The sequence below is a fragment of the Gorilla gorilla genome, chromosome 15 (genome assembly GCF_029281585.2).
Source record: "Gorilla gorilla gorilla isolate KB3781 chromosome 15, NHGRI_mGorGor1-v2.1_pri, whole genome shotgun sequence".
Taxonomy (NCBI): Eukaryota; Metazoa; Chordata; class Mammalia; order Primates; family Hominidae; genus Gorilla; species Gorilla gorilla.
This window is the reverse complement of record NC_073239.2, coordinates 111990758-112007861: the sequence shown is the minus strand read 5'-3', so window position 1 is coordinate 112007861 and position 17104 is coordinate 111990758.

The window sequence follows — 17104 nt, the reverse complement described above, 5'->3', positions numbered from 1 at the left end:
GCGCTCAGTGGCCTCCCAGGCGACGCCAGGAGGTTATTTAGTCTGCTGGGTCAGGTGACCTGGTCTGAGGTTCTGCTGCCCTGATGGGTGGGGCAGAGGGGGGTACGCTGGGGGCTGACAAGTGGCACATTGTTTGATTTGAGTCCATCCGCTAGTGTCCACAAGTTCACCTTTGTTTATTTTCCTGAGACGCTAAACAAGCCAGTGAGACTGAGCAGTTCCAAGCCAGACATGCGTTTCCACTGTAAAAATATTTTTGCGGGTCAGAAAATTGCACCAAAATGTTTTCACAGGCAAAATGCTGCTGTGTGCCACTCAGGCCTGCGGCTGGCCGATTGCTAGAGATGGGTGCTGTACACACGCACCCTGGGAACACGTTTCAACAACACCAATAACAACAAGCAATGTAGGAAGCACTTATTATGTGCCAGGCAGTTGCCAGTATGTTCTTTTCTTTTCTCTTTTCTTTTCTTTGAGAGGGAGTCTCGCTTTGTTGCCCAGGCTGGAGTGGAATGGTGTGATCTTGGCTCACTGCAACCTCTGCCTCCTGGGTTCAAGCAATTATCCTGCTTCAGCCTCCTGAGTAGCTGGGATTACAGATGCCTGCCACTATGCCATACTAATTTTTGTATTTTTAGGAGAGACAGGGTTTCACCATGTTGGCCAGGCTGGTCTCAAACTCCTGACCTCATGTGATTTGCCTGCCTTGGCCTCCCAAAGTGCTGGGATTACAGGCGTGAGCCACTGCACCAGGCCACCAGTAAGTTCTTTACTTGTGTGATTAGTTTTCACCCTCACCCCTCCCTGTGTGGTCACTGTGATTGTCATCTGTTCTGCTTTGCAGATGAAAGTAATGAGGCCCCGAGAGGGTAAGTGATTCCTCCAAGGTCAAACAGCCTGTAAGGAGCAGAGCCAGGATTAGAAACCAGGTCTGTCTGATGTCAGCGCCTGGGCTCGTACCTATCATGGTGCATCTCTGAGGCCCTAACTAAAGGCTGGGATCAGCCATGGGCTCTGCCATGAAGCCTTCCTGTGCCATTTCATGTATACAGGAGTGATAGTGCTGCGATGGGCCATGGAGGTGGCCTCCCATCACCTGCTCCTTGTACAGACTCTGAGGAGATTAGTGTCATGGCCATCCTCACACTCAGTGGGCGGTGGCCTCCATGGCTGTCCTTGTCACCTTGCTCTGTGCGGTTAGATATTTTGTATAATGCAGCCCTCATGGCGTAGCTGCATGGCTGAAGCCCTTGGTGTGCACATTCATACACAAAACATCACAGAATAGATGGTAGACCCATATAGACCCATACGGAACTGGAGCCCACATCACAGAACACAGCCTTCTGAACGGGGATTTGGGGACTTACAGTGTCATTGCACTCTCTGGTCATTATTTTACACTCACATTCCGCTATGTACAATCAGCGAAAAATGAGATTAAAAGCCAATTTAAATACTGTAGGGGATTCCTCTCTCCCTCTCTGCAGTCGCCAGGGGCGATGCCTAGGGCTGAGTGGGAAACAGCAGCCGAGAGGCCACTGTCGCTCTCACAGACCTCGGTCTCAGGAACTTCCTGAAGTGACAGCCCCATGCACTCCTGGGATTATACACATCTTTTTGCTAAAGGCAGCTCCAAATGCCAGCTGGTCCCCGGCCTGGTGCTCCAGTGGAGAAGAGTGATTGGTTGGGAGGTAAGAGCTGGGCTTGCTGGGAGGCATCTGTGAACCTCAGCCTTGGAGGAGACACCCCACAGGGTGCGGAGGTGGAGGGTGAGTACATTTGATGCAATGCACTGATGCAGTCTCTAGCCTGGGAGGGTAGATCTGCTGGGTGGGTTTGTTTCTCATCCTTCTCCCTGAGGGCAGGGCCATGGTGACACCTCTTAGTGTCCCTGGGCCTGGCACAGAGGAGCCCTCACATGTGCTTGGTGACAGATGACATGGAGTTAGGGTCCTGCTGCATTCAGAGGGAGGGAGCCACTCCTCTGTCCGTGGAGAAGCATTCCCAGGGTCACTGACCAACCATGCCTGAAGGTGGGGCTCTAGCAAAGGTGGGATAGGGCAGGACAGTCCTCGGGCCTGTCCAAGGGGCAGCTCATGGCCAGGACAATGACCGCCAAGCCCCCTATACACTCAGGGGCTCAGTGTGAGCCCTCAGGAATGAAGGAGCGAGCCCCGCCTGTCCAGGACCTGGCCTGGGATGACCCGGGTCTGTGTCAGGCATCCATGTAGCCCCTCAGCCGGCGCGGTCCCTGCAAGTATCATCAGCAGGCCACGAAGAAAACGCCGCATCTTTCTCTTTTTGTCTGTGTATGGTTAGAATGCACACAGTGTCTGGCTCAGGGGAGGTGTCTGTAAACAATTTTTGAACAAACTTATATAATTTTTTGGAACTACATTCAGGCATCCAATAATTACATTTTGGTAACAACATACTGAATATATGACAGTGATCTCCTGAGGCTATCGTGGAGCTGAAAACTTCCTATGGCCTAGTGACATTGTAACACGAAGCATTACTCACATGTCTGCGGCGATGCTGGTGTCAGCCGACCTCCTGGGCTCCCAGTGGTATAAAAGTCTAGCAAGTGTGATCATAGACTGTATATAATACTCGATAATGATAATAAACGACTATGCTACTGGTTTATATGTTTACTACACTATACTTTTTATTCTTATTTTAGAGCATACTCTTTTTTTTTTTTTTTTTTTTTTGAGATGGAGTTTTGCTCTTGTCACCCAGGCTGGAGTGCAGTGGCGGGATCTTGGCTCACTGCAACCTCTGCCTCCCGGGTTCAGGTGATTCTCCTGCCTCAGCCTCCAGAGTAGCTGGGATTACAGGTGTCCACCACCACAGCCGGCTAATTTTTTTTATTTTTAGTAGAGACGGGGTTTCACCACGTCTCGAACTCCCGACTTCAGGTGATCCACCCGCCTTGGCCTCCCAAAGTGCTGGGATTACAGGCATAAGCCACCACGCCTGGCCTTGGAGTGTACTCCTTCTACTTATTAAAAAAGTTAACTGTAAATCAGCCTCAGGCAGGTCTTCAGGAAGTACCCAGAAGAAGGAACTGTTGTCAGAGGAGAGGACAACTCTTTGCATGTTACTGTCCCTGAAGACCTTCCAGTGGAACAAGATGTGGAGGTGGAAGGCGGTGACACTGATGATCCTGACCCTGTGTAGGCCTAGGCTAATATGTGTGTTTGTGTCTTAGTTTTTAACATAAAAGTTTAAAAAGCAAAAAAAAAAAATTAGAAATTTTAAAAATAGAAAAAACTTATGGAATAAGGATATAAAGAAAGAAAATAGTTTTTACAGCTGTACAATGTGTTTGTCTTTTCAACTAAGTATTGTTACAAAAGAGTAAAAAAGTTTTAAAAAAGTAAAAGTTTATAAAGTAAAAATGTTACAGTACACTAAGATTAATAGAGTATTGAAGAAAGGAAAATATTTTTGATATAGTTAGCGTATCGTAAGTGTCCAGTGCTGATAAAGGCTACAGCAGTGAGCAGTAAGTCCTAGGCCTTCCCAGTCACTCACTACTCACTCACTCACGGACTCAGCGAGAGCAACGTCCAGTCCCGCAAGCTCCGTTCCTGGTAAGTGCGTTAGACAGGTGGACCATTTTCTATCTTTTAGACTATATTTTTACTGTACCTTTTCTATGTTTTGAGATAGATACATAAATACTTACCATTGCATTACTATCACCTACGGTATTTAGTATGGTAGCATGTTGTACAATGCAATAGGCTAGACCGTATAGCCGAGGCGTATAGTCAGCTACGTAGTGTAAGTCTTCTCTATGATGTTCACACAATGGAACTGCCTAATAATGATTTTCTCAGGATGTAGCCCCATCGTTAAGTGATGCGTGACTGCTTTTGGTCCAGGAGGGTGGTCCTCCAAGAGGTGCAGCCCTTTTGTCACCATGGAGACAAAAAGGGGTTTTACACACCCCACATGTTCTTTACACATCGGGAGAGCTGCTGATCCTGGCCTGTGTGCTTGTGTGTATGTGTGGGTGTGCATATGTGTGTCTGTGTGCCTGTGTGGTGAGGGGTAGGGGAAAGCAGCCCCCGGGGGGCTGTGCTGGTGGCCATGTGGACCATGTGGGCAGGTGCCAGGAAGGGGTGTCTTCAACACAAGGGGTAGCTTAAACACAAACACTTCCCCAGGGCTGAGCTGAATCGGAAGCCAGTGGTGGGAGTATTGGAGAGTGAGTAGAGAGGGTAGGCTGCAGCCAGCCTGCTTCCGATGAGGAGGAGGGCGGGGGTGGAGCTCAAGAATCAGCCACAGGTGACAGACGCAGAGAGGACCACCAGCAGCTGAAAGGCGGGGCCTGGGGGGTGGCAGGCAGGCCCTCTGTGTGGCAGCCTAAGGGGCACGACGCTGTTGAGTCTCATCTCCTGGTTGCCGCCGCATGCCAGCAACTCTGCTGAGTAATAAAGGGCACCGTCCTGTTTGATCCTCGGCCCAGCCTCAAGGTTGGGGACTCTTAGTCCCATCGTCAGTGGAGGGCACAGTGAAGACACATGAGGTGACTTGTCCAAGGTTCCCTAGGGCTGGCGAGGGGTGGAGCCCTGTGTTTGTGAGGATCCCAGGAGCTCCTTGTGGGATGGGTGTTTTACCTTCTGTGACGGTTAATCTCACATGTCAGCTTAAATGGGCCGCAGTGCCCAGATAGGGATATGGTCAAATATTATTCTAAAGGTTTCTGTGGGGGTGTTTTTGAATGGCACTGACATTTAAATGGGTGGACCTTAAATAAAGTGGCCTGTACTCCATCCCATGCGTGGGCCTCATCCAATTGATTGCTGGCCCGCATAGGACAAAAAACCAACCTTAGAGCAAGAAGGGATTCTGCCGCCCACGGCCTTGAACTGGGCCTTGAACACCAGCTCTTCCTGGGTCTCCAGGATGCCAGTCTACACTGCAGATTTTGGATTTGCCAGTCTCCATAATCATGTGAGCCAATTTCTTAGAATAAATCTCTTTACACACACACACACACACACACACACACACACACACACTCACACACACCTCCTATTGGTTCTATTCTCTGCTCTCTGGAGACCCCTGACTAATCCGGCTTCTCAGGAGTGAATGTCAGTAGGAAGCACCCAGGATTGTGCAGCTTGAGGCTGACTCAAATCAACCCCTCTGGGCACACAGTGTAGCCTAGGAGGGGCTCAGCCAGGGAGCTGGGAGGGGTGAAATGGGCTCCAGTGAAGGTAGGAGCAGAACAGCAAAACAGGGCGATGTCAAGGGGACAGGACTCCTACAAGCAGGCCACTTCTGCCACATTCTTGTTTGTGACCATGGCCAAGCCGTTTCTCTGCTATGCGCCTTAGTTTCCCTCTGTGCAGGACCCTCCATGTGCCAGGTAGTCGTCGGCGCCCTCCCTGCCTTGTCTATTCAGTGACTTCCAGAGGAATGAAGGGGAAATGAGAGCCCGGCAATGGCCCACGTTGTCCTGCTATCAGCCCCTTCTGCACGTAACTGCTGGCGGCTCACCTCTCATTCCTTCAGCTGTGGAGGTGCAGAGACAGAGCCAGGCAGGAGACCTGGGTTCAAGTCTTGCTCCACCATGAACTAGTTATGTGGCTGTGGGCAAACCAGTTTCAACTCAGCTTCCATTTCCCCTATCCACAGAATGGGGGTGGTGATGCTGGTTTGTTCTGGGAGTTAAATGGTTGAAAATATGAGCCTGGTACTTAATACATTGTGGTTTTTTAATACACAACAGTGCTGTCTTTCTTGATGAACTCTTGCAACGGGCAGACGTGAAGTATATGACTTTGCCTTCATTTTAAGGGGCTCACAAGCTCCAGCTCCTCATGGCCACCCCGTGAGAGGCCCCTTTTGGAATGGAGTCACTACTGAGTGAATGTAGTACAGCAGGTGTGGGGACCCTGCTGTGGGCTGGGATATTGCTGTCCTTTATGACCTCAGCCTTCCTTCACCAGATGTTTCCTGGTGTCCTGAGCTTTGTGCTGGAAATTGAGAGCCTGTGGTATTAGGGGGAAAATGCACCCAACAGGCTACAGACCAGTAGGTGAATGCTCTACCAGGTATTAGCGGGGAGCATAGAACAGAGGAGGAAGAAAAAACTTTGTCACTCTTTTCTCCTGCCTGCAAACCTATGGAAAAAGAAAAGAAGGAAGTTCTTGAGCAAACTAATCCTGTAATACAGGGAAATGAATATCAGTGCAGCTCCAAGAAGGGCTTTTTGTCTGCCAGTTCCCTCCAGTGACCACAGGCTGCCTTGGAATGGGATGAGCTCCATGTCACTGATTTTCATCCATCCATCTGCCCCCATCTACATTTTCTTTCTTCCCTCCCTCCTTCCCTCTCTCTTTCCTTCCTTCCTTCCTTTCTTCTTCTTTCCTTCCTTCCTTCCCTTCCTTCTTCCTTCCATCCATTTTCCTTCCACCCATTTATCTGTTTTCACTCATCCATCTGTCCATCATCTTTTCTTCCTTCCTTTATTCCATCCTCCCTTCCATCTATCCTTCCATCCATCCATCCACTTTTCTTCCTTCCTCCCCTTTTCTTTCCTTCCTTCCCTTTTCCTTCCATTTCTCCAATCTATTCATTTTCTATCCACCTATCCATCTATTCATCATCTTTTCTTTCTTCCTTCCATCCATACACTCATTTTTCTTTCATCTATTCATCCATTTACCCATCCATTTTTCCATCCATCCATCCATCCATTTTATTTTACTTTCACCAATATATCCTTCTACATCCTCATCCATCCATCTATGCAACCCAATCTATATCAGACTCTTTACTGGAATCCAAGAACTCAAAAGATGCCTTCTAGGGCATCCTAGAGCAGTGGGGGAAGCTCAGCTCTTGAACCTGAGGGCAGATGGACCCTCTGCTGGGCAGAACCCCAAGGGAGATCCTGTGTGGATTATGTGGGACAAGGCAATCCTGAAGTGTCTTCTAATTCAAACATTTTCTGGTTCAAGAACCACAGGAATGACTTTTTTCAGGTCTCAACCTCAACCACTGACCACTCAAAATGCACATCTGCCTATTCAACCACATCTATGTGTATATGTCCCCCTGTGCCAGCCAGAGCTGGGGACGCAGTGGGAAAAAGATGGACCACATCTTGTTCCCACAGAGCTTACATCCTTGTGGGGAAGATAGAATATCAGCAAATAAGTATACATCAGACAATGATAAATCCCATGCAGAAAAATGCAGCAATGGAAGAGGATGGAGAGATGGAGGGAGCTGCAGATGGAGGATTGGGTTGTAATTTAGGTGATGTGGTCAGGGGGGAACTCTCTGACTAAGGGGCTTTTTGGCAGACTCCTGCAGGGAACTAGTTTCTGGGGAAAGTGTGCAGAGGGACAGTAAGGGAAAGGCCCTCGGGGTGGAGCATGTTTGGCATGTTCCAGAAAGAACTAGAAGGCCAGTGTGAGGAGAAGCGGGTTTTTGAGGAGTGAATGGCAGGAGAGGTGACAGCTCTCAGGGGTTAGAGCACCAGGGGTCTTTAGGCCACCAGGAGGCTGTCTCCATTGGGACCAGACCTGATTTGCATTTTAAAAGGAGTATGCAGGCAGGTGAGTGGTGAAGACATTGCAGAGGGGCCCGGAGTGGAAGCAGAGTCCATGGAAAGGATTTGACAACCCAGGAGGAGGGTGCACACAGTAGGCTTTGCCGGTGGAAGAAGGGGCCAGGAGCCACAAGTGTGGGCAGCCTCTAGAAGCTGGAGGAAGCAAGGGAATGGATTTCCCTTGGAGCCTCCAGAAGGAACCAGCCCTACTGACACCCTACATACAGACCCGGGAGACCCATGCTGGACTGCTGACCGCCAGAGCCGTAAGAGAATACATGTGTGCTGTTCTAAGCCACCAAGTTTGTGCTAACTTGTTATAGCAGCAACAGGAAAGCATCACAGTCCAGTGAGGGGTTAGGAAGTGGCAGATGATGATGGCTGTATGAGGATGGTGCCTTGGAGGGGGCAGAAAGCGGCTGGATTCTGGACACGTGGTGAAGGGGAGCTGACGGGATGGTGGTGCCAATGAACTGGGAGTGGTTGTGGTGGAAAGAGAGGAGTGTGGGAGAACTTCCAGGTATTTGGCCCAAGCAATGAAATGTGCCATTTCTGAAACGGTGACAGCTGCTAAAGGGAGGAGGTTTGCAGGGTGCTCGGGATTGGGGTTTTGGCCACCCTGGGTGGGAGGGACTTGTAGGCACGCAGGAAGGCCTGTGAAGCAAGCAGTGGGATGTTTGCTCTGAGGCTGGGGGAGAGGGCTGGGCTGGGGTAAAATATTTCGGGGTTCTCAGTGGGTGTGGGATGGAATGAGATCATCAAGGGAGGGAAGACAGCAGGGTCAAAGGTTTCACCTTCAAGGGTCAAAGGCTTCAAGTGAAAGCCTCTTGTACTGGCAGTCTCCTTCAGTAGTCTGGGCAGGAAAGGCACCTTCCCGCAGACAGCGCTGCTTCTAATGACAAAAACATAGTCAAACAAGGCTGAGCAGTGTCCATGGATCCTGGAACCCCCAAGACCCTTTAGTGTTAGTTATCCAGGGCTGTCAGCACCAAGCATCCTAGACTAGGGCGCTTTAACAACAGAAATGTCCTTTCTCACAATCCAGGAGCTAGAAGTCCAAGACCAAGGTGTCGGCAGGGCTGGTTTCCTCTGAGGCCTCTCTCTTTGACTTGCAGACAGCTGTCTTCCCCCATCTTCACGTGGTCTTCCCTCTGTGCGTGTCTGTGTCTTAATCTCCTCTTAGAAGGACACCAGTCAGATTGGATTACGACCCGACCGTATGAGCTCATTTTACTTTACTCACCTCTTTGAAGGCCCCATCCCCAAACACAGTCACATTTGGAGGTGCCGAGGTTAGGACCCTAACATAGACTTTTTGGAGAAGGTGGGGGCTGGGGCGGGGGTGGCGGACACAGTTCAGCCCGGAACACCTCCTGAGGCACCAGGCTGGCTCTTCACTTATTAATTGGGAACTAAGTCTTCAAGCAGCAAATGAACTCTCACGCCCGTCACCGAGCGCATGGCTGGGACAAGTCCTATTCATCTCTCGCCAGAGCTCTTCCTGCCACCAGCCCAGGCTGCCTGGAAAACAGAGCGTCTCATTTCCCCGCCGCTGAGTCCCATCCCTGCAGACGCACCTCATCAGGACAGGGGCCTGGCTGCAGCCCCGCTCCCCGGTCTCACACTACATCATGTGTCACCCTGTTGGTGGTGGCCTCCATGTAATCAAACACCCCTGAGTCAGACATCGCAGAATTAACAATCCTCCACATGGTATAAACAGAGCCTAAATCAAATGCCAGCAAAAGGATATTGCCTTTTAAATGGGTCCTGACAGCTGTGGAAAATATTATAGAATAGAATCCTTACATATGACAGACATGAATTCTTAAGGAACCCCTAAACGGGTCCTCTGGATCGCTTGTGAGATTGTATTTTATTATGGATTGGATGTATTGAAGTAAGACTATAATCTTACTGTGCTCTGACCTCTGTTTTTATAGCTCTGTATAAACAGCAGTTACCGTATTAGATGGAGAGATGTTTACAGATGGAGAAATAAAAACACGCCGATTTACTGTGTTGTAGAAACCCGAAACCAGTCCAAGGCAGGGCCTGGGTTTTGTACGTCAGAGGCCCCATCCTGATGGGAGCAGACAGCTTCGGGGGTGGGACCCAGGCCCCGGGGGGCATGGAATCCAGGCAGGGCACGGGCCTTTGGCTCCTGTCGGTGGGGGACACAGACCCCGCAGCCTCAGAGTATCAGGTCCCTGCTCTCCAGAGCTCTGAGATCTGGACCTTTGGGACCACTGGGTGGGACACGGATGAGAAGAAGGCTCACACCCTGGGATGGTTTGGCTTCTTTTCTGCATTTTTGCTGCTTCCTAGATGTGGAGGCTGGGTCTGAGAGAGGGCAGGACTTCGGAGTGGGGCGCACCTGAGGTTGCCCTGGCTCTGCGTTAAGGAGCCCGGGACCTTGAGCTTAAGCTCTCCAGGCCTTGGTTTTTCACCTCTCTGGTGTGGGAGTGAAAACACCTGTCTCATAGGTTCTTGTGAAAAATGGCTGAAATAGTAGAAAATTCCAGCACTCAGGAAAGCTCCCTTCCTGCATCCTTCCCCTTGCCTTTTAAAATCCTGTTACATTTTCCTTACGGTGGACTTAAGAGTTCTTGGAGAACAGCCTTCTCCTGGGGGCCGGGGTCACTCCACGGAGTCCCTTTGGGGTCCCCAAAGGAGTCTCCCGGCCTGCGTTCCTCACTCACTCACTCACTCACTCACAGTCTGTGGGATGCAGCTGGAATAAGCACTAAGGAGAAGACAGGGCCGAGGAGAGGGATGGGGTGTCTACAGTGGAGGTGCTAAGGTTTTAGAAAGGGTGGCCAGGGAAGGTTGAACAGACCTGCGCAGAAAACCCAGAAAAGCTGGGGGCCCCATTCACGTAAACACTCGAGGAAAGAGGACTCCAGGCAGGAAGAAGAGCCGAGGCAGAGGCCGGGAGGCAGCATAGGCAGGGAGGCTGGGGCTGGAGTGCAGGGCAGCGGTAGGGATGGGGTCAGGGGTATGAGGGGAATCAGACGGCCTCGCACGTGTGTCCAGGTGGGCAGGAGCGGTGCTGCCATCCACCTGCTGGCCACAGCACAGGGGTGGGGCCTGGGTCCTCGTGGCTCTCACAGGGCAGGCAGCTGGAAGAGTTGGGGATTCCTGTCAAATCATGGCTCAGAGAGGGGCATCAGTTAGGAACAGCCATGTTGAAGGATCACCCAACAATTGCTGAAAACAGTCCTCCATTGGGTAATTGCTAAAAGGGTTTTCTGAGCCATTTCTGCTACAGTTAATATCACCTAGTTTCTATACCACACACATTAGAACAAACTAAATATCTTTCAAATTTGTATTTCTGTATTGACTAACATTAATTTACGTGGTCATAGCAGTTGATAAATACATCAGCAGGTCTCAGGAAGAGAGGCTGGGTGCCCCCAGGTTCACTGCTGCCATTAGCGTTGATCCATCTCCTCCTCCTGCCCCCTGATGATGTGTCTCGAGCCTACATCATCAGGACTCTGAATGGCTGCTCTGTTTGACCCCAATCCTCAGGACACAGCCCACTGGGCTTCTCCAAGCCACACACCATGGGGCCTTTGTTCTAACTTTGCTGCTTCCCCTGGACCACTCCCCGTGGTGAAGGAAGGATTCCTTGTTTGCCACAAGGAGTTCTGTTTTGTGTACTCTTGTCACAAAAGGGTACTACACATCTCTCAGGGGACATGTTGTCGGGGTGCTGGGGAGACAGTGTGAACAAGGCAAGGAGCTTGCCTCATGGGACCAGCACTGACCTGATGGGGAAGACGGAGAATCACTGAGATGAAGGGACGCAGTGGATGCTCCCTGCCGGGTGACAGTGAATGCCAGGCATGGGCAGGGACAGGGCCTTGGGGTCATGAAGAACCCCTCTGATATGGGCTACTTCCTGCAGATAAAGGACTTCCTGGGTTGCCTACTTCTTATTCCGCATCAGGGGATTTTAGGTGCAATCCAAAGCCCGGGGAGAAGAACCGCCCTGAAGGGATAGGACTGTTTGTACAGTGTTTTCGGCTTCTTATTTCTGGGGCCTCACAGCATGTATGGAGGGCGGGGCAGGCAACCGGCAGGTGAGGACGCTGAGCCCATAGGCATGAACTCAGCAGGAGGCAGCAGAACCTGCCACAAGGCAGGGAGTTGTGGGGAGGCCTCCCCTTCCCAGAGCCTGTGGGTGCCCTGCTTCCCCGATCCCGCCCTCCTCCCAGTGGCATGCACCTGCCCTCCCCCAGGGGCGCAGTGGAGAAGATAAGGGTTGTCTTCAGAGAGCCAGTGGCCTGGGACACAGGGAGAGCCTAGGCTGGTTCTAGATGGTTTCAAACAGTGAAGAACGCTGCAGCTCAATCCAAAGGGAACTTGAGAGCTTTGGAATAAAGAGTGCTGTCCTGGAGGGGGACCGTGTCATAGGAGGCGCCAGAGCGGAGCTGGGAGCCAGAGAAGGGCTGGGGGCCAGAGTCTCGGGGGAAGGTGTACGGCTTCCTCCGGCAGGCAGGAGTCCTCAGGGCCTCCTCCCTCCTCCTTGGCTGGAGGGTCCGTGAGTCTAGGGCAGGGCAATTTTACCCCCCAGGGGACATTTGGCTATATCTGGAGATCTTTTTTGGTAATCACACTGTGTGATGAGGAGAGACACTGCTCATCCACCAGTGGGTAGAGGTCAGGGATGCTGCTAATTGTCTCACAGTGCCCGGGGCGGCCCCCATCAGAGATTCCCCAGGGGCAAAGTGCCCACAGTGCCCACAGTGCTGTGGCTGAAGAATCCTGGTTTGGTAAACATTTACATCTGATGAATACCTCAGAAGTCAGTGCACTTTGAAAACGGGGAAACTGAGACCCAGAGAAGGAAAGGGTCTCGCTCAGGGCACACGGTGAATCAGGGGGCAGAGCCAAGACTAGTATCCCATGGACTGTCATCCAGGGCACATTCCTCTATACCAGGCCAATCCAGTTACCTAGTTGACCTGAGACACTCGCTGGTCTCTGCCAGCCTTTTGCCTGTGCGGACAGTCAAGGCACAGGGTCTAGCCAAGGGTTAAGACAACACTGCGCCTGCACAGTCTCGTCTTGGAGTAAACACAGTTGCTGCTTACTGTGTGGCCGCAAGTTGGAAATTGTTTTCTTTTTCTTGCTTTTTCCTACCAGAGTCTGGACTGAGCTCAAACCAGACTTGCCATCTCATCCCCAAGCCACAAACCCCAGCAGGCTTCCTCGTGCATCTATCTTAGGTCTACTACAGCGATCATTGGCACAGTTTCTACTCTTAACTAAAACCAGCGTCTTTTCTGCCTGTGGCCAATGGCACAGTTGATAGATGAAAGGTTTGGCCTCTTTGGTTCAATTAAAGATTGCCCATCTCTGGGTTTATGAGGATGAGTGTACAGAAGATTTCCAGCGTGGGCTTCTCATCTGGCCATCTCTGCCAATGCCTCCTTTAAGATGTAGAGAGAGGGCCCCAGCCTGGGTGTAACAACTGATTAGAGGCTGATACACGAAAACGTACTGGATCCTCCCTCAGAATCTGGTGCAAAATGAGGCACCAGGCGTGGGTGCCTAACTTGTACGTGTGCATTACCCAACCACACCAGAGAGGTGTGGCCGTGGGTACCCGTCTCTTCTGTCCATGGGAACAGTGGGACTGGTCCATGGCTCTGTGTCATTTGTAGGTGTCCTGGCTGAGAAGTAGCCATCTGGGGCAGGTACTGAGGGGGCACTGCAGTGGGAGGAGCAGAAATTGCCTGGGAACTCATGGGAACTCATGAAGTAGGGCAGATGGGGACAGGGAGTCTGACCCTGGGGTGGCACATGGATTCCATCTTCCTTTTCTTTTTCTGTCTCTTTTGAAATAATTATAGACTCACAAGAAATTGCAAAAACAGTACAAAGTGTCATGTGCACCCTTCACACATCTTATATAACTCTAGTGCTTCATCAAAACCAGACATCATTCTTCACAATGTAATTAACCAGACTACACACTGTACTTGGATTTCACCAGTTATTATGCACATTCATGTGGTTTTATTTTTCTGTATGTCTTTGTGTATGGCTCTGTGGCATTTTATCCCACCTATAGAGTCATGTAACCAGCATCACAATCAAGATACAGAATGTTCTGTCATGAGAAGAACACTCCCTACTGTGTTCCTTTTATAGTCACACCCGCCCCCACAGGCCTAATTATCTCCTCTCCATCTCTGTGATCTGGTCATTTTGACTATGTTATATAAACGTAGTCATGCGGTATGTAACCTTTCGAGACTGGCTTTTTTCACTTAGCATAATTCCCTTGAAATTCGTCCAAACTGTTGGATGCATCAATAGTTTGTTCCTTCTTATTGAGTAGTAGTCCACGGTATAGACATACCAGTTTGTTTGACCTGAATTACATCAAACTTGTCAGCTCCATTGATTTGGGAGCGGCTGCCTGAGACACAGGGATAAGGAACGACTCCTAGCTAGTTAGCAGGGGAAACACCACGGTGAGTAGCAATGCTGTTCCTATTCATTAATTCGTGCATTCACTCAAGATATTTATTTTGCATCAATGCTGCATCATGAACAACACAATGGTGAGCAAAACAGATCCAGTTCTAGATGTCTTTGAGCTTATGTCTTAGTGGAGGGGACAAATATTTAATAAATAAACAGGAAAACATACATAACTTTAAGGAAAAAGAGCAGGGTTCTGGGAGAGAATGAAACTTTGGATGGGATGATTGCTGCAGCCTTGTCCAAGGAAGGGAAGAAGATGAAGAGTCATTGACTCTTGGAGGGGAATGGTATTCCAGGAACAGCATGTGTGAGGGCTCTGAGGTTGGACAAAGGCGCACGGATTGAAAGAATGAACAGAAGGCAGAAATGTCGAGGCTGTTCAGTGGTCCAAGGCGAGGACAGCCAGAGAGGTGAGCAGATCATTCGGGTCCTAGGAGGAACATTTTTTTCTCCAGGGCAAGAAGAATCCATTAGAGCATTTTTAACAGAGGGGCGGCATTTTCAGGTTTGGGTTTTACAAAGACTGAACTGACTGTTGTGTGGAGACGTGACCTTCGTGGGTGAGAACGGAAGCTCAGAGCTATTTGGAGGCCATGGTGGTCTTCTATGACCATGACCATGGGGGCCTGTCTAAGATCTCATCAGTGGAAATTAGGAGAAGCGGACAGATTGGACGTGTTGGAGGGGTTGGCGTCCAGGAGGTGGAAGTGCGTGGGCAGTACGTGGAGGGAGTGCTGAGGGCTGGGGTGTGTGTGAGAGTGGAGTACTTGTCCAGTGCCTGCTGATGTCTCTCTGGGTTGTGGGGAAAGGGGTGCCTGGGGTGGCAGAAGTAGCATGGACAGGCCCTGGAGAGAGGGCAGAGTTCGTATTCTGGCTCCACCATTTATTGGCTGCCCGTGCTTGGAGCAGTAACTTAGTTTCACCCAGCCTTCATTTCCCCATTTGTAGAATGGGGATAATCATTATTCAGTGCAGCTGATGCCAGGATGAAATGGGACATCACATACATGACACCCAGCTCAGTGGCTGGTACAAAGGCACTCAACAAGTTACAATCATCTTTTCATCTCCTCTTACTGAGGGCAGGGATTGGGTCTCATTCAGTCTTGTCATGACACCATCTGGCAAAGTGCTGACACGGGGCCTGTACTCCCTGTAGGCTTGTTAATTTCCTCCCTTTCCTTGGGAGTCCTCTCATCCAGGGACATGTGGACAGTGCTGGATGGCTATGGGGATGCTCTGTGAGGTGGGTGGCAGGGCAGGGTCTCAGAGGACAGACTGGATTGTGTCTAGCCCGGAGCACTGTGGTTCGTGCTGAGCCAGCTGTCCAGGGCCCTTAGATTTGTTGGAACTGGAGCATTCTTTCCTTTTTAGAGTGGGTGATTCATACTACATGTTGATCTTTGGAGCTTTAAAAAGCATGACCCCAGAGAGAGGGCTGGAAATGATGACTTTGCAGGTCTCAAGGGGCAGGAATCTGCCATATTTTCTTCATACAAATGGATGTTCTTTCTCTTCCCTCCACTTTTTACCATTTTGCTGGTGCAGATACGTCTTCCATCTTTGTGTATGTTTGGCATTGTGGAGTTTTTTTGCTCGCCCCCTCCCCCTTCCAAAAACTGTTGTTAAATCTTTCAGTTGATGGGATTTTACATGGAGGAAATCTGGCTGTGCCTGGCTTCCCTGCCCTGCCAACCCCTTCTGTGATGTATGGAGTCACTGTGAATAAGGCTGGACAAGCCAGACAGAATCTGTCGGAAGGTTTTCCGAGTCCTGGCGGTCTCTCTTTGCTGTCCAAAGCTTCTGAAAGTAGATGGGGATATTTTATTATTTGGTAGCATATAACTTCCTCAGCATGGTCTCTTGAGGGGTTATTACTGGTGAACTCAGAGACATTTGCTACACATCAGATTTTACCCTCTGACAACGCAAACCACTAAATGAGAAAGAATTCACGTCAATAACTCGTGGAGTATGGAAAGGATATAAAAGCAAGATGTCCACTGTAAGGCAAGTAAGTAGTCAAAGGAAACTGATTCCCTCCCACCCTTTCCCCTTATAGTGAATAGTCATTGCTGTGTTTTAATGAATGGTGCCGGGTCTAGGTGTTGTCAGAGATTGGCTGGTGGCTGACAAAACATGACTCCACACTCAGTTCAACACTAGCGCAGAGCACAGGAGTGGGCGGGCAGGAGGGGGAGTTCTCTGGGCTGTGAAAGCATGGGTTTCAGGGTAGGTGGGAGCCATCTGGCCTTCTGGCCTCCCCTTCCCTGTGCTGCTCCAGGTCAGAAGTGTTGGACACCCTGGGTGACAAGCAACTCACCACCTGCCAAGGACACCGGTGCATCTGTGGGTGGGTCCAATGTGTGAGCATAGCTCCCTGTAATGCTGGCCCTCCAGGTCTCCGATCTAGGGTTGGGGATACACTGGACCTGTCCCTCCCTTTGCCCAAGGGCAGCCCTTCGGAGAGGTGAGAGATGATATGATAGGATGGTAGTGCCAGGTGTGGGTCTGAGTCTTGGGCTGTCACTGTTTGTGTCCTTCTCTGGGATGTGGGAATGACCACAGGGCTCATCTCATGGGATGAAGAGAATTAAAGGAGGCAGCACGTGCCCAGTGTCCAGTGCAGGGGGTCTCACAGGACAGGGAAGTGACCCTGGACGTGGTTCTTGGGATGGTATAAGGACGCTGGTTGGTGCCTGGCCGTATGTCCTGTGAGTACCCAAGCACTGGGACTCTTGCCAAGCAGCTATGGGGGAGGGGAGCCTGGGCCGGAGCAGCCCATTCCCATCTGTTTTCCATGCTGTGGTTCTTAGGGGAGTGACTTCTGAGACACATTGGCTGCTTGACTATTCCAAGCCTGATCCCCCAGGACCAGGGTTTTGGGGGCCTTGCCTCATGATTGTTGGCGTGCTTCAACTTGTTCCTCCTGCCCTTGTTTCCCCTGGTTTCGTCCTGTCATTTTCATATTGCATTTTATGTGTCTTTTCATGCTGCCCCAAGTCCTTT